Source organism: Peromyscus maniculatus, chromosome 5, assembly GCF_049852395.1.
Source record: "Peromyscus maniculatus bairdii isolate BWxNUB_F1_BW_parent chromosome 5, HU_Pman_BW_mat_3.1, whole genome shotgun sequence".
Classification (NCBI taxonomy): Eukaryota; Metazoa; Chordata; class Mammalia; order Rodentia; family Cricetidae; genus Peromyscus; species Peromyscus maniculatus.
Genome location: NC_134856.1, coordinates 82,211,203 through 82,232,729, shown reverse-complemented (window position 1 = coordinate 82,232,729; position 21,527 = coordinate 82,211,203). Strand labels below are relative to the sequence as shown.

At 46.5% G+C, this 21,527-nt stretch overlaps 1 protein-coding gene across 4 annotated transcripts in view; it reads left to right on the top strand.

Moving 5' to 3' along the window:
- Positions 1–5,256: 5,256 nt before the first annotated feature.
- The window catches only part of Proser2 (proline and serine rich 2), a 32,198-nt gene continuing 15,927 nt past the window's right edge, over positions 5,257–21,527 (top strand). The window contains exon 1 of one of the 4 annotated variants that reach the window (XM_042278129.2): positions 5,257–5,416. The gene's annotated coding sequence lies outside the window, so the exon portion shown is untranslated. The other 3 variants (XM_042278130.2, XM_042278132.2, XM_042278131.2) reach the window with 3 other exon arrangements.

Sequence of the window (21,527 nt, the reverse complement as noted above, 5' to 3'; positions counted from 1 at the left end):
CCTGCATTTGGGGCTTGGTTTTGTTTCCTGAACTTTCTCTCTTTATGTGTCCGGGTGTCTCCCTCATGTGAGGAGAAGCTGCCTGGAGACCCTCAATGTTCGACAGATGCCAGATTCTATATGTTCCACATTAGCACTTATTGACTCACCTAAAAAACTAAAACGCATTCGTTTTTGTGGAGAGTATAAATACCATAAGAAGAATCACCCATAATCACCCCCAGAATGAGGAACTCCATCCTTTGGACATATTTCTTTCATGTCTTTTCATGTACACTTTTCATGTACACTTCCAAAGCTTAAATGCTGAAATATGCCTTGACTGGGTGTGTCAGTGGGTGATTTCATTCCTGTGCGGACACCACTGTGCATTTCCATACATTAGAGAGGCTATGATGTCACTGGATGGGATAAATTAAACAGATCATGTAAGTTCCGTACTCACATAAATGGTACTATGTAGCATGTGATTTTTTTCTCTTATTAAATGAAAAAAATGTTTAGCCTAATTTACTAGTTTGTTGTTGTTTCATCCAGGGTCTCTTGTAGCCCAGGCTGGTCTTAACAAGTAGCCCAGGATGACCTTGAACTTCTGATCCTCTGAGGTACTATGGCGGGTTGACACAGTGCTAAGGATCTACCACGCCAGGTTTACACATCTTCAGGCCCTCTGAGCATACTTTAAAAATCTTTATTCTTATAAAGTTTGTATTTGTTTCCAATTTGGAACTCGGGTGTCAATCAGCTTTTCCGGGACAGTGACAAAATGTCGTAAATAAGCTATTGGTGGTGGGGGGGGGGGGTCGTTGCTCACCATTCTGGGTCCATGGTTGTTTGGCAACAGTGCTTTGGGACCTGAGGCGAGGCAATGCATCATGGTAGGAGCCTATCTAGAATAGAGGCTACCCGCCCAAGAGTTCTTCAAGTTCGCTCTAGAAGCTCGTTCAGAATCAGGACCCTGAGAGATAAAAACCCTTGACAAGGCTGGGAGAGAACCTGTAAAATGTAACCTCCTGAGTGGATTTCCCTGTCCCCTTCCCACCTTAACAATGAAAAGTAGAGTTTTCTAACGTTTTGGGGGATGTACCCTGGAAAACAATTCAGTAACAACTTTTCAAGAAGGTTAACAGTGATGCTTAAAAAAAAAAAATTATGTATGTGTGTGTGTGTATGTATATATATATACACATATATGGGATGATAACCCACCCTCCATACCCAGAATTCTAATACTTGAATCTGTTTCCAATTTCTTTTTAAAAAATATATTTTATTTTATTTTTATGTGCATTTGTGTTTTTGCCATGGGTGTCAGGGTCCCCTGAAACTGGAGTTACAGACAGGTGTGAGTTGCCATGTGGGTGCTGGGAATTGAACTCAGGTCCTCTGGAAGAAGAGTCAGCGCTCTTAACCCCTGAGCCATCTCTCCAGCCCCTGTTTTCAGTTTCTAGTATTACTTTTTGAGACAGGGTCTCAGGCAACCCAGGCTGGCCTTGAGCTCTTCTGTAGCCAAGCATGACTCTAACTGTTCATTCCCCTGCCTCCACCTCCGGAATGCTGAAATTACAGATGTAAGCCACTCTGCCCGGTTTATACAGTGATGGATCTGTAACCTGGGGCTTCCTGCAGGCTAGGCCAGCACTTTTCCAACTGAGACATCCCTCGACCCTACTTCAGGCTTTGGATAGAGGATACAATCAAAACCGCAGGGCAGAGCAGCCGATGTCTTTGCTCCAGCACACTGTTTCTAGGAAAGGCCTTCCTCCTCACAGCCCTGTCCCAGCAGGGAAGAAAAGCCTTACCGAGTAGGACAGAGCTCACCACTGGGGACAGAGAAACAAGAGACAGCCAAGAAGAAAGGTGCCCCTGCCCAAGGAGTGAGTGCACCAATATCCGGTCTAGGGACACGCCCACAAGACCTCAATTCCTCCCTAGTCCCCACCTCTTAAAGGTCCCATTACTTTCCCAAGGTGCCATAGGCTAATGATAATGCTGGAACACAGGGCTTTGGGAGACGGCCCAGCTCCAAACCGTAGCACACATCATGAACTTAGCAAAAGCCAGCTGAAGAAGACATTTAATAATAATAATAATAATAATAATAATAATAATAATAATAAGAAGAAGAAGAAGAAGAAGAGGAAGAAGAAGAAGAAGAAGAAGAAGAAGAAGAAGAAGAAGAAGAAGAAGAAGAAGAAGAAGAAGAAGAAGAAGAAGAAGAAGAAGAAGAAGAAGAAGAAGAAAAAGACCCTACTGCATCGGGGTCTGGAGCACAGAGGTAGAACACTTGCCTAGAAAGCATGTGGTTGATTGCCATGTAGGTTGAATTGCCAGCATTATGAAAGAAGAAAAAAAAACTGAAGTTGAGTTCAAAATAAGTTTTATAAAATTACAAGGGTGCCTGCTACCTGCAGAAGAGAGAAGAGGGTCTCGGATCCCCTAACCCTGGAGTTATAGACAGCCTCAAGCCACCATGTGGATGCTGGAAGTCAAATCTGGGTCCTCTGTAAGAGACTCTTAGCTGCTGAGCCATTTCTCCAGCCCTTAGTTTTTAGTTTTTGTTTGTTTGTTTTTGAGACAGGGTCTTACTATGTAGTTCTGGACGTTCTGGAACTAGCTAGGTGGACCAAGCCTGAATCCAGCTCACAAGGAAACAGCTTGTTACCGTGTTGCTGGGACTAAAGGCAATCGCCGCCCTGCTCAGCAGATTTCTTGAGTTTTAAAGCAGTGACAAAGACGAGGGATGTATTTCACAGGAACAGCCGTGGCCTATCAAATGCAAGGCTCCAGGTTCCATCTTCAGAACCACCAAAAAAAGGCATGGGTGTGAGGGAACGGAGCAGAGCACAGGTACACAGCTATAATCCTTGGCACTCAGGATGGTAAAACCTGGAAAAATAAAAGCAGTAAGTTTACTATAGACAACACCGTCTAGGACGGTGGTTCTCAGCCTCTGGGTCTCGACCCATCGGGGAGTCAAAGGACCCTGTAAACAGGGGTTGCCTAAGACCATCGGGAGACAGACACTTACATCATGTTCATAACAGTAGCACCATTACTGTAATGAAGATAATTTTATGGTTGGGGGTCACCACAACATGAGGAACTAACTGTACCAAAGGAAGGTTGAGAACCACTGTTCTAGAGGTTTCTTTCCTAGAGATTAAGTATTTTTTGTGAATAACTATCCTAAAAGACCCTTCTAAACTGTGTGTCTATTTTTCTCCACCTCACTTTGTGTCTTTTCTCACCATATATGTCCCGTGTGTGTGTGTGTGTGTGTGCGCGCGCGCGCGTGTTTTGACAGGAGGTGCACCGGAAGTGAAGCCAGTGTGTTCTCCATAGTTAAGCCGGTCCCTGGTCGTCTGTAAAGGCACTCAGGATTAATTCGCATAAACATTGGTGTTGGCTGGCGGGAGGAGCCTCTTGGATGAAATGTCTTCTTGGTCTCAACTGCTTTCTTGTGTGTTTCCTCCCCGCCCTATCTTTTTCTTTCTGCTTTCATCTTTTTCCTGCCTGATTCCATCATCCTTCCCTCCCCTCCCTTTTACTTCAGCTACGAGGAAGAAACATGCCACAAAAACTTTATTCAGCAAGGACCAGGGAACTGTCAGCTTAGACTCTCCTGGATTTGGTTCAGAAAGAGGGGATAATAATACTTGCCTAATTAACTAGCATGTTGGGTAGATTAAAGTGCTTTGTAAACATTAATTAAAGATGCAGGGAGCTAGGTGAGGCCAGTGTGTTATTAGAGAAAATGTCTTCCCTTTAATCAGGTACCTCTTCTTCCTGGGGAGGGCCAAAGTATGATCTAATGACCGAGGAATTGGACTCAGCCCTGGCAGCTGCCTGTAACCCAGGCAGGCGTTTCGTGCAGCCAGCCACTTCCTTCCTTAGTTTTCTGTGAAATGGGTACAAACACAAACGTTTTGGGAATACAGATTGTTACAATGGCTGTCGTCCGAGCCCCTACCAAGTCTCATAGTTAATGAGAGACATGCCTCTGGCTTTCTCACTGGTAACCTTAACTTCCACCCACTTACAAACGGCTCCCACAGCTTATCATTAGTTATTCAGAAGTATTTCCGGCAGTGAAAGACACAGCAACAAACGGCAGGGTCAAACCGGAGCGTTTCTTCAGCCTTGTCTGCCTCAGTATCCCCTCTCTGTAAAATGACCATCAGAAGCCAAAGGATGTGGCCCTGGAGATGGCTCATCAGGCGGAGGCACTTGCCATGAGCCCTGGGTTCTAGCCCAGGCGCTGGAAATTGAAGGTTTGCCCTCTGACCTTCACTTTTGTGCAGCAAACACATTTGTGTCTACACAAAAATGAATGAATGAATAAATAAATAAATGGATGTACCAAAAGAAACCAAAGCTCTCAAAAAAGCAAGGAGTATTTTGACTTTTTTTTTCTTGGAAAAAAAGAAAGATAAATATTCAAGGAGCTCTAGCTATGCTTACTCTGCTAAAACTCTGTTCAATGTGCACGCGTATGGGGACATCTCGTAAGTACCTCGCAAACATATGCAACTCTTATTAAAAATGAAATAAAGCTGGGCGTGGTGGCACACGCCTTTAATCCCAGCCAGGCAGATGGAGTTGTCTGAATTGGAGGCCAGCCTAGTCTACATAATGAGTTCAGGCCAGCCAAGGCTACATAGTGAGACCCTTTCTCAAAAATCAAAAGCAAATAAACAAAAATCTATACCATTCCCCCCCCAAAATAAATAAATAGGAAAAAATACAACAAGCATTTCCCAAATTATGAATTAAATGAAATAACGTGTGTGTCTGAAAGTATAAGTATTCCATAACTGGCAGTCGTTATAATTAAATTAAAATAATCTCTTCAAGATAGTGTTGCTGTTGCATGCCTGTAATTCCAGAAGTCAGGAAGCTGAGGCAGGAGAATCACAAATTTGAAGTCATCCTGCATGGTGAAACCCTACATGAAAACACAGACACCAATGAAACTCTCAGAGTTGGTCACAGAGTTGCTGGAGAAGTCCCCTCTCATTCAGGACTTCAAAAGCACATCCGCATAACGATGTCACATCGCTATCCCTCCATTCAGTCGCACAAGTAGACCAAGACCTTGAAAGGTGGCCAGAGGCACAGCTAGGGACTTCAGGCACTGGCCCTTTAAATATCGCGGGGGCGCGCAGAGTACCTCTGGAGGACCAGAGTCCCGAAGCCGGTAACGCGCGGCAGAGGTGCGGAGCGCGCGGCCGGGTGGCGGAGCGCGCACGACCGGGAGCGCGCGGCGGGGAGGTGCCGGGCGCCCTGGGGAGCGCGCGGCGGGCTGTCCCGGACGGTCGGCGAGCGTGCGCGGCTTGCAGACGGGTGGACGGTGTGAGCGCTGCGGGTCGCAGTCGGCGTGGACACCTGCGGCCCGCGGAGGGGACCTGGCTCGGTGAGTTCGGCCCTTCCGAGCTGGGACAGGCCGGGCGCGGGGCGCGGGGCTCGGTAGCGGCTGTCCGGATCGTCGAGGGCGCCGGGTCCAGGTCTCTGAAGTTGGGGGGAAGTCCTCTGCTCGCAGCTGGGCGCCCGTCGCCGCCGAGGTCAGTGCCACCCAATGGCCTTCATCCCGGGACTTAAGGGGTCGCGGTGCGTGGCTTCCCACCTCGGGCTTTCCCCAAAGGCGAGCGCTCAGTGGCTCGTGGCGTGTTGTCCGCGTTAGGTCCCCGACTCCCAGGCTTTGGTCCCCACTGCCTTTTCCCGGAGCCCGGAGAGAGGATCGGCGCCTGACTGCGCGTGAGGACCGTGTCCCCTGCGAGGCTGAGACCCGGGAGATGGCCAGAGCCACCTGTTAAACCGGGGTCCCGCGCGAATCTTTCCGTAGGTTTCCGTGGCTCCGCCAGTTTCCCGCAGGTAACAGAATCGCGCAGGGATGTGTGTTTAGATCTGCCCGGTGAACTGGGGCGTCAGGATTAGAAAGAGTTTGTGCCTAATGGGACATGACTTAACAAAAGGCAGTCAAACTGCCGCGTTTCTCTAAGACGGAAAGTTTCCCTGCATTGTTTTACAGATTCTAAATTTAAGCAGCTAACCCCACCTCCCCTTGCTAGTTAACCGCAGGACAACTTTTAACTCTTTGCCTGAACCTATTCGGTGCAAAGCAGAAAATGAAAGAGAGAGAGAGAGAGAGAGAGAGAGAGAGAGAGAGAGAGAGAGAGAGAGAGAGAGAGAGAGAGAGAGAGAGAGAGAGAGAGAGATTCCCCCTAAACAGTAAAACTTTCAAGTCCTGCTATGGGAAGATTCTTTCTGGTTCCAGTTGTAATAAAAACTACCAACAACAAAAAGCTTTGTCCCAGAACGATCTAGAAAGACCAAACCAGGTATTAAGTGTAAACTTGGAGAAAGTGCTTGCAGGATAGACTTTTCTGAAAAATCATTTTCTGTGAGGTGATCCAGTGTGTGCTGAAACTTTGCCCTCATATTCCATGCCTGAATGTTCCGGATTGTTTTTCTAGGTGGAGGAGGTATTTTCGTTGGTGCAGCCAATGTGGAAATACAAACAAATGCCCTATTTACTTGGGGCTGGGTGGGAAGGGTGGAAGTCAGCTAAGATCTTTCTTGCCAGGCTTGACAGTGTATGTATGGAATCTTGTGTATTTTCTTGCCCAGACGAGTAATAGCCTTCTTTTCAGTGACTGGATAGGTCCCTTCTAATAGTGCCTCCAATGAGCTTCCCCTGGAAAATTTTTGGATGCTGATACTTTTAAAGTACATCTTCTCCACTTATAGAAACCAGAAATTTGAAACTAGAATAAGTGGCAGTTATAAAGAGGAGTTGTGTTTTTGAAAATAATTGAGCCTGTTTTGACCTCATAGTTCTTTGCTGCAGAGGGGTTGACCTGTTTCAGTGCAGGCCTGGTGTAGCTATTCGTACGTTCGTGGTTATATTTGTAGGCTGTTTGACCAGCTCCAGTGTGCTGAGCTCTGACTTGCCACTGCACACGCAAGAATTTCTAGATAAGAGCCATATGGTCCAAACTGATTAAACCCAGATCTGGTAATCCTGCCTTCGTCAGTGGCGGACGAGACACCTGGCCTTGGTTCCAAAGTTCTCAGACACCTCAGGAGCCTGCAGTTGGCACCGTGCGTTGATCTGGAGATCAGCTCAGGTGACTTTTAGAGGCAGAACAGAGCCTTGAGGCCTGAAGGGAGGGGAGTGAAAGACCTGGGTGTAGGAGAGCAGAGCACAGGGAATCCTCTGGAACAGAACGTTCGAGCGCATCTTATCTGCGCTGCTATGGGATGAATGCCAATGGCACCGAGGCCATTGGTAGGTGCCGGGGGAATCCTAGGAGCATCCCAGAACTTGAGCACTTTTGATGCTCAAGGGCAGCATTTCCTTTCAGTGTCCATGGCACTTTCTGGGGGTGAGGGGATGGCTTCCCGCTGTGTGCCCCGCAGAGGATGGGTTGTCTCTGCCCCCTTTCCGAATGCCCCTGATCATGCTGGGACGTCCATCTCTGCCTGCAGTGAGATCCCTGAGAACAGTCTGTGAAGAACCACAGTGAAGTTTCTCCTCTCAGCAATACCATTACTCTCCCAGAGCAACAGCACCGCTCTTGAAATTCGAGAGTTTTAACAACAGCTGGAGTTGTACTGATGGCCTGTGCAAATTAACATCCTACGTTTTTGGAGCAGGGGCTGCTATGCTTTTATGAATGTGTATCATCACACTAGATACTTTAGCACTGGGAAAACATGATTCTCATCTCCCCTTCCTGCCCCTATCAGGTTCTCATTTAGCATAGGCTGGTCTTGAACTTGGTACCCGACAGTGAATGACCTTGAGCTCCACCTATCTCTGCCTCCCAAGTGCTGAAATGGTTCTCATTAAAAAAAAAAAAAAAAAAGTTCATTACATTTATTTGTGTGTCTGTGTGTTAGTGTGTACACACGTGCACATGCATGTACCCCAGTGTGCATGGAGAGGTCAAAGGACAACTCACAAGGATGGGCTCTCTCTTTCCACCATGTGAGTGTTTGCTATAGAACTCAGGTTGTCAAGTTTGGTGGCAAGCACCTCCTCCCAGGGAGCCATTTCTCCCGTCCAATTATCCTTTTTTATTGTAGTAAAATATAAAGTACATAATTACATACAACTTATTGTCTTAAGGTCTATTAAAGCATGACACTAAGTGTATTGATAGTGGCATGCAACCATTTTACCTGTCTGGTTCTAGAACCTTTCCATCACCCTTCCCACAAAACAGTCAACCTCCCTTCCTCCATGGCCCTAGGCCCTGACAGCCACGAATCTGCTTTCTGTTTCTGGATTTGCCTATTCTCATACAAACAGAGTCTTAAAATGTTTGGCCATTGTGGCTCAGGATTCATCAGCATTGTGTTGGTCTTTTATCCCTTTCTCTATGGGTGCACAGTGTTCCATTGTGTGTATAGGCTACATGTTGCTTGTTATGGTCATCCTATGCTTGTTATGGTCATCCTGATGGTATGTAGTAGTAGCTCATTGAGGTTTTGCTTTGCAGTTCCCTAATGACTAACAGTGTTGAGAACTGTTTCCTGTGTTTGTTGGCCATTCCCACATTCATCTGCAGGGCGTGTGTGTGTGTGTGTGTGTGTGTGTGTGTGTGTGTGTGTGAGAGAGAGAGAGAGAGAGAGAGAGAGAGAGAGAGAGAGAGAGAGAGAGATATGGGGGTATATACATGTGAGAGGTGGGGTGTGGGGAGGGAGGGCAGGGGTCAGGGTCAAGTGTCTTCCTCAACCATTCTTCACATCCCCCCCCCCTCCCCGCTCCCTTATTGCTTGACCCAGGGTCTCTCACTGAGCCTGGAGCTGGGCTGGTTTGCCAGTGAGCTCCGGATAGCCACCTGTGTCTGCCTCCCCGAAGCCCCTAGTGTTGTGGTTGTAGATGTGTGCTCGGGTACCCCACCTTTACAGGGTGCCGGGTGTCTGAACTCAGGCCTTCGTGATTGCAGGTACTTTTCTTTCTTTCTTTCTTTCTTTCTTTCTTTCTTTCTTTCTTTCTTTCTTTCTTTCTTTCTTTCTTTCTTTCTTTCTTTCTTTTTAGATCTGCCTGCCTCTGCCTCCCGAGTGCTGGGATTAAAGGCGGCGGCGACAGGTAATTTTCTGGCTGCACTTCCTCCCAGCCTCCCATGCACAGTGCACTTGCTCCTGACCCGCCGCAGCCTGATAAGATCTTTCTAATGCAGGGAATGTACAGATAGTTGGGAAGTGAGAGGGGCGCGCTCATGTGACTTTTATTTCAGCATGTTGTTTTAATTGCTCCACCGCTATTGATCTCTTCCTGTTCCTGATTTATATATAAAAGGAACTCTATCATTGAATATATGTGTACACAGGAAAAGCACCTTCTGTAGGGCTCAGTACACTAGTCTGTACCATGCGTATGTTGGTGTTCTTAGAAAGTGTCCTCTCCAGATAAAGGGGGAGGCTGCTGTATACATCTTTTTATTATTTTATTTATTTATTTGTGTGTGGGGGGGTGTGCATTCATGCCACTGTGTGCATGTGGAGGTCAGAGGGCAGCTTTGGAGTCCGTTCTTTCCTCTCACTGTGAGTTCCGAGTTTGGAAGTCGGGTCATCAGACTTGCCCTGCGAGCGCTTCGCCCCGCTCAGCCTCCTTCCCCACATCTTCAGAGAAATGTCTGCCGACGACTTGATTCTCTCGTCGGTTACTTCTGCGTTGCTGTGACCAAGACACCTAAGAGGACAAACTCCGAGGTGGAAAGGGTAGTGTGGTGCCCATGCACTTGAACAAAGCATCATGGCTGCAGAGTCTGGTGGAAGTGGACAGGAAGCAGAGAGGGAGAGGAAGGCTGGGAAGGGGCCCCGGGACACGGTACTCCCCAAGAACCTACCCCTGGTGACCTACTTCCTTCAGCTGGGCCACGCGTCCTAATGTTCACAGATACTCCCGAAACAACCTCACCAGCTGGGAGCCAAGCTCCCAACACCTGAGCCCTTGTGGGAGACGCTCATTGCCTATGCAAACTGTAGTTCTGCTTTATTTTAGCTTTTTTTACATCATCAAAATCATACAAGTGCAAGGGCAGTCAGTATTGGGTTCTCTCTCAACCCTTTGTTCTGTTGGGAGTTGTTTTGTTTTTCTGCTTTCTCTTTGAGACTGTTTCTCTCCCTCAGGGGCCAGTTGTCTGACCAGTGCTACAGAATATTTAATCTTCTGCCTGCTTTGGTTATCCAAAACTCTAGGGTGTTTGTGTCTTTGGCAATTTTTTGTAGCCTGTCCTGCTACCTATCGTGTGCTGAACCCTGAAGTAGTCACCAGGCAGACAAACAGATATGTACACTTTACAAATTTATTTCTAAAATGGGACAGGTTAGAAGAGCCATGTTCCACTGGGATTCAAGGGCGAGGCTCAGGCTTCATCACCAGAGAGCCATGTGCCCCGAGGGGTCACACTTGGAGCTTCTGTAACTTGGTTTTCTGTTCTGTAGTTTGGGGGTCAGACTCTGACTTCTCAGGGCCTTTGTAGACCTTGAGACGCAAGACTCTTCCCTTTACAAACTCAGTTCTCTGTAGATATTTCAAACAATTTTGTACGTATTGATTGTAAGTTGGGGGTGGGGTACTTTTAGGCTCTAAGAATGGCCCCTGGCTGCCTCCTAAAATGGAGCGTTGGCATTTTTAGTAAAGCTTCAGAGGACCGAGTTGGACGGGATGCTTAGGTTCCTCCCATGTGGGCTGGGTGTGGAGCAGTAGGCAGAGGGCTTGCACAAAGCACTGGTGATATCGGCAGGAGCCTGTGATCTCAGCACTAGGGAAGCAGAGGCAGGAGGATCAGCAGCTCAAGGTCATCCTCAGCTACACAGCGAGTCCAAGGCCAGCCTGGGCTGCAAGAGACTCTGTCTCACAAAAAAAATAAAATAAAATAAAATCAGGCTCCCCTCTCTCATACTCAGCACAGTGGAAACTGTTCCAGAAATTTGAGATTAAAGAAAATAAGATGCATGCTGCTATCAGTATGGACTGATAACAAAGATACCCACAAGTCTTTGGGGGTGGAGGGGAGAGTGGAAGGGGGCTCACGTGGGAGAGCTGTGCTTTGATCATCTTGCACAGAGTCCAGCTCTTGCCTTGAGCACCAGCTGCTCAAGGCATCGGAGCATGGTTGAAATAGTAGATGCTGATTTGCTGTGGAGCGGACTTTTACACAGAATGCTCAGGAATGAGGAAGGGTGGTTAGAAATATGAAGATGTAGAGATGAAATGCTGTGCACAGGAGAAGCCACCTGAAAAATGTCCAATAGAATTCTTAGTGCAAAAGTTGCTTTTAAAAAGTACTGTGCAAAAGGTGGACAGCCAGAAAGCAGCCCCCAGAACCTGCTAGGCACAACAGCCTTGAACTTGCTACCTCCTGTGGTAGGGTAAGCTGTCCTCCAAGTGTACAAGGGAATGATGAGAAGCTCCCTCAAGGCCCCAGCGTTTGCTCTGTAAGTCAGAAGTCTTTAAACTGTGGTCAGTTTGCCCCTTCCTCCTCACTGTTGACTCCTAGTCTGATTTTAGAGATACTTTCTGTGGGAAAGCTGTTGACGTCCACAAATAATTAAACCACATTCAGCATCAGGTGTGGTGGCAGACACTCGTTATCCTAACACCAGGAAGGCTGAGGCAGGAGGATCAAAGAGAAAAAAAAATCAGAACTCCATTTCAAGGTGTACTGCATTATTTTACAGTACTAACTGCAACCCAGCTGTAAAAAGACTGAGTTGATTGCTGGTGACTGAGCTGTCCTCAAGCTACCCACATGGTGACTACAACTGACAATATCACCTAGCAGGCCTTCCTAGTTCAGCCATGGCAAGAATTTAGCCAGTGACTTTGAAAAAATCAGAAAAACACTGGGTAAGGTCTCGGGCTGTAGCTCAGTGATGGAGAACTAGCCTGGCCCATTCAGTCCCTCGTTCTGCAGGGGGAAAAAAAAAAAACAGCAAAAAGCCTGCAGTGAATATTTAAATCTGTCTTGCTTAGCTGGTCTCCTCTTGGTGGGATGTGAGTTGTGTGTTTATTTTCCAAGATGTTGATCAGGTTACAAGCCTGACTGCTTGGCAGCCAACTGACCCTTTTCATTATTTGAATCATTATCCAACTCTACCCTTGAACTACTTGAAGGTGCTCTGTTTTTCCTAGAGAGGCTGATAGGCAGCCCTTGAACTCTGAAAATAGCAACATCTTAACTGTTAAACACTGAGTGTTTTCCATCAACACTGACGGTCCTTCCTAAGAAAGAACTAAGAGCCCGCCTTGTTTAAAGCAGGGCTGTGAACTGTACTCACAGGCCAGCAGATAAAGTGGGTGCTTGAAGAATTTGTTTTGGAGTTCCCTGAACATGTATGTGCAAAGAGTCTAGGGAGGAGGAACCTGTGTATGCATCCCCAGGTAGAGTGCCCCCATTCCCTTCACGGACAAAAGCTAGCAAAGAAGTTTTGTTGAGATGCTGTTAAAAATTCTACGCTACGGCTGAGGGTATGTAGTAGCCAAACGTGCAAAGGCCAGGGCAAGAAAAGAAAAAAAAAAAAGCTGGGCCCAGCAGGAGGGCTTGTATGAGCTTTCTCCTGGTTTTGATTCGGATCTACTCACTTGAGATAAGACGTGTAAAGGAGATGGCCACTTCCAGTCTGACCAGGTGTTATGAATACACCAGTAAACAAACTCTGCTGGAGAAAACTTCAGGTGAGAACTCTAAGCTTCTTGGGAACAAAGGGCTTAACAAGAAGGTATTATTGCTTCTGAGTTAGAGGGATTGCATGATCTCACCAGGTAGCAGGCAGTGGGTGCTCAGTACTATTTGCTGAATAAAGCACGCAACACTGTTTCTCAAGAGGACAGCCTAATCTGGGGGTTTTCTTCTGTTTTTAAAAATCTTGCCCCCAGTATCTAGAAAGAAAATAGGCCTGTTGTGTTTTTTGTTTGTTTGTGTGTTTGTTTGTTTTGAGACAGTTTCCTTCTATACAGCTCTGGCTGTCCTAGAACTCCATACGTAGACTAGACTGGCCGTGAACTCATGGAAATCTGCTTCCCTCCATCTGAGTGCCAGGATTAAACCACACACCCAGCTAAAACAGGCATCTAAGATGTCAGCTTTTAAAATGTGAGCTGAGTGGAAATTTGCGACGTCTGCCTGGGCAGAGACTCGATTGCACTTCGTTTCCCAGACTGAGTTTGCGACTGCTGTCTTCAGGTGAGATTTTCATTTTTAGGGACATCTAATTTTCATCTCTTGCTCAGAGATGGTCAGTTTAGTGCCAAGAGACCTCTGCTCATGGGCTGTTACTCAGCCTGCAGACTTGAGGCTGCCTGGCCAGCTTGCTTGCCTCATCATCATGGGTGTAGGTCCATCGTTACTTTCATGCGATATGACCGTCACTTAGTTATTACCTCCTACGAGTAGTTGAAAGTATTAGTAACAGAGATAATTTGAAATCATGACTGTTTTCCTACATTGCTCAGAGTTTTTCTAAAAATCAGAAATCTAGATGAAAGTGTCTCTCTGCTTTCAAAGAGCAAATTAGCTGTCATCTTAGTGTTTTCATTGTGTTCCATTGAGTGTCTATTAGAAATGAAAGTCTTTGATTTTTACATAAACTGTGTCTGAAGTTAAGAGACTGCTGCCAGGCCTGGTGGCCCAGGGCTCTAATCCTTAGGAGGCTGAGGCAGGAAGAGCATAAGTTCAAGTTCAAGGCCTGCCTGAGGTGCAGAGTGAATTCAAGGTCAGCTTCGTGACTTAGACCCTATCTCGACACAAAAAAAAAAAAAAAAAAAAATTTCAAAAGACTGAGGATGTAGCTTACCTAGCATCATGGGAGAGGTTGAGTTCAGTTCCCAGTGCTGGGTGGGGAGGGGTAGCCCTATTCAAAGGAAAGGTAAGGATCAAGGGTTCAGTGTGTGTGTGTGTCTGTGTGTGTGTCTATGTGTGTGTGTGTGTGTTGTCTATGTGTCTGTAGTACCCTGGGGTCCAGCTGACAGCACTGAAAACAGACAGCGATGTGTCTTTACGTGTACTACAGCCTGGCCTTGAACTCTCATTCTCTTGCCTCAACCTCCTCTGAAATTTGAGATTACAAATGCCAAACTCAAAAAGTCTGTTTTCAGGGGCCTGGAGACGAAGATCAGTGGTGACAGAGCCCTTGCCTTGCATGAACAGGGCTCTGAGGCCCTGGTTTGCATGCTCACACTGTTAAAAACAAAACCCAAAAACCCTGAGGCCAGAACAGGAAGGTGGAGAGTTTGGGTCCATCCTGAGCTGTATACAAGACCCTGTCAGAAAATGAATCTAATTTAGGATTTCAACCCACCCCCAAAGAAAGTAAGATGGTTTTAGAATCTTAAAATGTGGTTTTTAGGGTATGGGGGGGTGTATGACTTTTTTTTTTTTTTTTTTTAGGATTTATCTATTTTTATTTTATGTATATGGGTGTTTTGTTTGCATGTATGTATGTGTACTGTGTGCATGCCTAGTGTCTGCAAAGGCCTGAAGAGGACATCAGATCCCTTCGAATTGGATTATAGACATTTATGAACTAGCCTGTGAGTGCTAGGAACTGAATCCATGTTCTTCTTCTTCTTCTTCTTCTTCTTCTTCTTCTTCTTCTTCTTCTTCTTCTTCTTCTTCTTCTTCTTCTTCTTCTTCTTGTTCTTCTTCTTTTAAATATTGGTTTTTTTGTCTGTGTGTTTGCCTATGTGAGGGTGCCCGATCCCTAGAAACAAACAGGTCTCTGTGAGTTCATAGCCAGCTGGTGCAACATAGTGAGAACCTTTCTAAAAAAGTGTGTATGCTGAAGAGGTAGTTAAGTAAGTGGGTATTGATTGTATTTGGTGACAGGTATCATCCAAAATGTTGTGGATGCATACACACACACCTCTGCCTATAAACAAAAACGTATAATCTAGTTGAAGCAAAAAGGATCACATGCAGAAACCCAATGAGATCAGTTGTTCCAGAATGAGAGAGCCGTCGTCACATAGTTACAGTGGTGGAATAGGAACAGCAAGACCAAAAGGATGGAGTAGAGAGGGTGGTAGGAAGGCCAGGGAGGAGGGGCTGGTGTGCTTCTGTTGGTAGAGTGCTTGCCTAGCATGCGCAGAGCCCTGGGTTCAGTTCCACACTGAAGAAACCGAAGGCATGGTGCACACCTTTCGTTCCAGCCCTCGGGGGATGGAGGCGGGAGGAACAGTTCAAGGCCTTCATGTGGTACATAGAGAGCTTGAGGCCAGCCTGGGCTACACGGGACCATGCCTCCAGCACTTGAGTGTGGGGATTGGGAGAGAGAATGTGATTATATCATGGAGGAAGGAGTGGTAGGTTTGATGCAGCTGGATTCAGAAACCCGGGAAAAGAGCAGCAGGAAGCTGTGGGGATTGGCGTATTGTAGGAATCTGGGCTAAAAAGGAGGTTGGTGTCGTGAAAATTTAGGTAGAAGAGGTAAGAACAGGCCAGATCTAGAGGATGGCTCTGAGCCTACGTGCCTGCAGATAGGTTCCTTGGCAGTGTACATTAGGAAAATCCAGAGGCTGTGGGCTTGATGCTTCCCGGAGCAATCTGGAGTCTTCAGAGGGCTGTTCGCTTGGCAGGTTGCTGGGGACTGTGGTACTGTTTGGTTCACAGCCTAGAAAGGTTCTGAAAGAAGAAATTCCTAGAAGAAAATGAGTCCCAGGACCAACAACAACTTTTACCTTTCGGTTAGGTCTGTTCTGGGTTTCCGAGTGGGCAACTTGGGTGTGGGGAGGAACCGGAGGGCACAAACTCTGGCTCGGTGTGGAAAGTCAGACTACATTTTTTTTTCCTAAGTGAGCCGAGAACTGTGTTCAGGGATAACTAGTGCGCTGTGCTGACTGAAGTAACGCTGTTTTCTGGAAGTGCTTTATAAATTATTTTTAATGGAAAAAGAAAATAGACGAAGAATTTTTTTAATTCTTCAATTTTTTTTTCAATAATGAAAAAGGATGTTGGAGCTCAGTTTTCTATCAAGAATTGATTTGCTAAAATTGTAGGCATCATTCAAAACTCATTCTGGTTAACACACATTATCTGTACACACACACACACACACACACACACACACACACACACAGCCAGACAGGGACTCTGAAAGTAGGATTCCCGTCTTGGTGGAAAAGCAGCAGAATGCCTGTCACACAGAAGCCACTCGGTGCCTGATCATAGGAACAAATGTTGTCAAGAGCCACTGGTCCAAAAGCCCACAATGGCCGCTTTGTGTCTGCCGGTCTTTATTTCACCCACTTTAACCATATGAAAAGCCCACTCATGGTAATCAGCTGTGGCCCTTCTAAACGGCCGCTACTGTGGAACACTTGCATTTTTTAATGTCTTTGAAGGTCAAGAAAAAAAACATATCTTTTTAGAAGTCACTTGGTTATTATGTCATCATATTGAGATTTTTCAGGACCGAGTTAAAGATCATTTCTTTGCTAGGTTGTATTTTGTCTTAGCCTTTTGGAGATAAGTTCTCAAAATCTCTGTGAATGGGGGACGGAAGGGGTGAGAGGCGCAAAGGGCAGGGCCTAGGTGACTCAAGGGTCCTGCTTTGGTCTGAAGGTGTTTTTCTGCTTGTTTTAACCCAGCTTCCCTGTTTTCATACCTTTCTGCCCATCCACTCTGTGTGTGTGTTTGTTTTCCAGCTTAAGTTGGAATAAAATTGATTCATTATGTTTCTGCCTCCTTTTCTGATGCGGTAAGCATTGACTGCATCCTAGTTTCTGTTTCCACGTTCCTCTGACCATTTAGTTGGAAATACTTTCTAGTTTCTAAGACAGTTTCCAAGAGTTATTTAGAACTAAGTTTTTAAGATTTTTTTAGACTTCATGTATATGTATCTGTTTATGAATATGCTGCACGCGCATATGTATGTGTGCCTGTGCGTGTGCGTGCGTGCGTGCGTGTGTGCGTGCGTGCATGTGTGCGTGCGTGCGTGCGTGTGTGTGTGTGTGTGTGTGTGTGTGTGTGTGCCTGTGCCTGTGTGTGCCCTCTGAGGTCAGAGAAGGACCTCAGATCCCAACAGCTGGAGTTACAGGTGTCTGTGAGCTGTTCAACGTGGGTCCTGAGAACTGAACTCAGGTCTTCTGGAAGAGCAGCAAGCACTCAACACATGAGCCGCCACTCCAACCCCAGAACTCAACTCTTAATGGCTACACACATGAATTCTTATGGTTATCTTTACTGACATATAATACAATTACATTGTCAGAAAAAGAGTGTTTCCTAATGTCAGTATTGAGGAGTGTATACAATTATGTTAGCTTTCATGTATCTTTTTGAAATTAAAGGAATGTTTGTTGTTTGCAGGCAGGATCTGGGTATGTAGCTCAGGGGTCATTCAAATTCTCCTGCCTCCTGTTTCAACCTCCCGAGTACTGAGGTTAGGGGAGTGCCACCATGCCTGGTTGATGGAATGTATATTATGAAGTTGCCATAGCCTGGTATGCTGTAAACATTGATTAGATCAAACCTTTAACCTGGTGGAGTCTTCTGTAGTCTGTCTGATTTTGAAGTCTGTAGGGAGGGGTTGGAGTTGATTGCTTTAGGAGAGTGGTGACATCCAAGTAGTATACCTACTTTGATCCAGTGTAATAATGCCAGGAAAGTATAAAAAAGAACGGGAAGACAGGCTTGGAAGGTTGGCAGCGGGTGTCAGCATGGGCTGCAAGGGGTCTGTACTAGGGAGGGGCTATCTGCAGGGCTGGCTGGACATGAGTGACAGGAGGAGAGAGAGTCTTAGTTAGGGTTTCTATTGCTGTGACGAGACATCATGACCACAGCAACTCTTATAAAGGAACACATTTAATTGGGGCTGGCTTACAGTTTCAGAGGTTTAGTCCATTATCTTCATTTTGGTGTGCCGGCAGACATGGTGCTGGAGAAGGAGCTGAGAGTTCTACATCTTGATCCAAAGGCAACAGTACACCATACTGGGTGTTGCTTGAGCAAAGGAGACCTCAAAGCCTACCGACGGTGACAGCTTCCTCCAATAAGACCACACCTACTCCAACAAAGCCACACCTCCTAATAGTACCACTCCCTCTAGAGGGGCCATTTTCTTTCAAACCACCACAGAGAGGAGCCAAGAGTGTCTTCAAAGGTTTGTGCCTTTGGATGGGCCTTTGGGTGACATGGGTCAGCTTTGGGATTCCACAGACTCCACAACTTCCAGGTGAACAATGGTGAGACATATTGACTTGGGTTGTTCTGTGTTGTTCTACTGGCTGCATTGACAAGCTGTGGGTGGTCATGGAAGGAAGGTTTAGGCACACCCTCTAGGTCTTGCTAGGTCTTTCTGGAATGTTCCAGTAAGAAAATAAGATGCCTTTTTCTTCTGGCTCCAGCAAACTCACTGTGGTGGGTCACTTGCCTCTTTACAGTCATAGCTCAGTAGCTATTGTCAGATTCTCCTCCTCAGTTGGCTGTTGTCTGTCCTTGCGAATAAACCATGCTGGGTAGATACAGACTCATTAAGATGATGAATGACCTTGGCCTTGTTCTCTTTGCTCAAAGGATAAACTGGGGCTTGTGGGTGTGTCTAGCAAATAATTGTAGCTGGAGTTTTCTCTTCGTCCCGCCAAGCCCTGGCAGTCTGACAGCCCACTTATAAAATAAACACACAGACACTTACATTATTTACAAACTGTATGGCCATGGCAGGCTTCTTGCTAACTGTTCTTATATCTTAAATTAACCCATTTCTATAAATCTATACCTTGCCACATGGCTTGTGGCTTACGGGGCGTCTTCACATGCTGCTTGTCATGGTGGTGGCTGGCAGTGTCTTCAGGAAGGCGGAGGGAGACATTGCCAGCTGCCGCCGCCGCCATGACAAGCAGCATATGAAGACGCCCATAAGCCACGAGCCACGTGGCAAGGTATAGATTTACAGAAATGGGTTAATTTAAGATGTAAGAACTAGATAGCTAGAAGCCTGAGCCGTTAGGCCAAACAGTTTAAATAATATAAGCGTCTGTGTGTTTATTTTATAAGTGGGCTGTCAGACTGCCGGGGCTTGGCGGAACCCGGAGAGAAAACTCTCCAGCTACAAATAATGGGAAATAAATACAGGAAATAGAAAAATATGAGACATGATTGTGTTTCTGGCTTTGAGATTTTACTGAAGCCTGAGAAGAGTCAGTTTCTTCATGCCTTCTGCTGCCCCTAGCCTTGCTTACTGTACTTCCTGTAAAACCAGAGAGACCCTAGACTGGACGAGGACAGTAGATATTTCAAAGTGGTGATGACCCTCACAGACCCGTGGTCAGTACTGCTGTCCTGTCCGCTCCAGCTCAAGAGTCCCTGTCTCAGTGTGCCCCATTTCAGGGTAGATGGAGGTTGTTGCTCTTTGCCCAGCTCTTCAGAAAAACCTCTTCTTCACAGTGGACTTCCCACGAAATCTGTGCGTTCAGTTCCCAGGGAGCCTCAAATTCTTGGTCTTTTAGGAATCAATGATTAATGTCTTGTGGCCATAAGGAAAGTGGAACCAGGGTTTTGCCTTCCCTTACACCACCCTGGACTTGTGGAAGACCCTACTTAGCTTCCTCATCCGATTTTGAGGGAGCAGCACACAGAAATCGAAAAGCTACAGTTTCCTCGTTTTCAAAATTACATCCAAAGGTGTCTGCTGGAAAAGCATGGCAACCACTAACCTCCAGCCACACCTCGTGTGCTGCCCGCACGGCCCACACGGGCACGCTTCCAGAGCCTCCTTCCCGCAGGCTCTTGTGTGGGTGAATCAGCACTTCCTACCCCGCCCTCACCTTGCTGACTCCCGGGGAAGGCTGCTGTACTCCAGTTCCTCGCCTTTCCTTGGAGCTGTGATTCACTCAGGTCAGGACCCAGTCTGAGCTGAGTCAGTGGGTGGAATCCACAGGAAGGATACAAGAGATAGCCTGCCTTCGCTGGCTCACTTAGCCTGACTCCAGCCCATCCTGGGTCCAGGAGCAGAGTTGTATGTAGCACATGCATCTGCCTTTGCTAGGCTTTGCCACGTGCACTGGCCCTTGCTGTCAGCCTTCTTGGTAGGTCTGCAGGATGTGTTTAGTACTAGATGCCAGCTAGATGTTCGATTTGGGAGACTAAATAAACTGGAGTTTGACCTTGTGTATCCGAAAGCCTGACTTACATGCTATTAGGCACAGATATTAAGGTCACATATCATTAAATGATTTTCAGACCTTTTTGCTTTTGTTATGGTGATGCTTTGGTTAGGTTTTTTTCTGTTTTTGTTTTTGTGTTGTTTTTGTTGTTGTTATTGTTTCAAGGCAGGATTTCTCTGTGTAGCCCTGGCTGTCCTGGAACTCACTCCGTAGACCAGACTTGTCTTGACCTCATAGAGATCCGCTACCTCTGTCTCCTGAGTATTGGGATTAAAGGTGTGTGCCACCATGCCCAGCTCTTGGCTGGGTTTTTTGAGATAGGTTCTCATACAGTCCAGGCTGGCCTTGAACTCACTATGTACCTGAGGCCTTGAACTTCTGATTCTCTCTGCCTTCCAGCTGCCGGAACTACAGGCATGGGCCGTCACATCCAGTTCTGTTGTTTTTTGTTTTGAGACAGGGTCTTGTTATATAGTTTAGGCTGGCTTCCAACTTGTGATCTTCTACACACACACACACACACACACACACACACACACACACACACACACGAGTGTTGGATATGCCGGCATACTCAGCTGTAGACTTCTGACACTTTGGGTCGGTTTCACACTATCTGGAGGAATGGTGTAGTCTGAAAGGCATGTATGTTCAGAGTCTTCCGGTTTCCAAACCTTGCGCTTGAATTGACCTGGGCTTAATCACTGAGACTTGAAGGGAACTGAGGTGGGAATCTCTTTAACTCTGTTCTTACAGAGAGGCTTGCTCTCTCACTCCCCGGACTCAGAGAATGCCCTGATTTATTTTATATGCCTGTGTGTTTATCTGTGCCTGCGTTATATGCACCACGTGTATACAAGTGCCCGCAGAGACCAGAGGTCCCTGTATCCTCTGCAACTGGAGCTAAGCCAGTTGTGAGCCACCTGATGTCGGTACCAGGAACCAAACCTAGTTTTTGTGGAAGAGTCGTAAATGCTCTTAACCATGGATGCCTTTGTTCCTGGAAGTAATAACGACGTGACCTCCTTGGTAGGGTCAACTTGAAATAACTTTTCACTTTCTGTAGAACTTGCAATGTCATCAGGCCTCAGATACCCTTGAGCCTTGGAGATATCAACCATGTTTCCCAACATCTTAGCCACCGCCTCTTAACTCGAAAGTGCAATGACCTGGGGAAGGAACCTGTTTTGTGGTGGCTGAGGCAGAAAGGCCAGGAAAGCCTTAGGGAGAATGTGCAGGAGCCTGAGTCCAGACCCTCGGTGCAAAGGAAGATGCCAGAGACTTTTTACCAAGTTCCCAGCAACAATGTCATCTGTAATGCTTCCATCCCTTCATAAAAATTAGTCAGGCATGGTGGCACACACCTTTAATCCCAACACTCAGGAGGCAGAGGCAGATGGATCTCTGT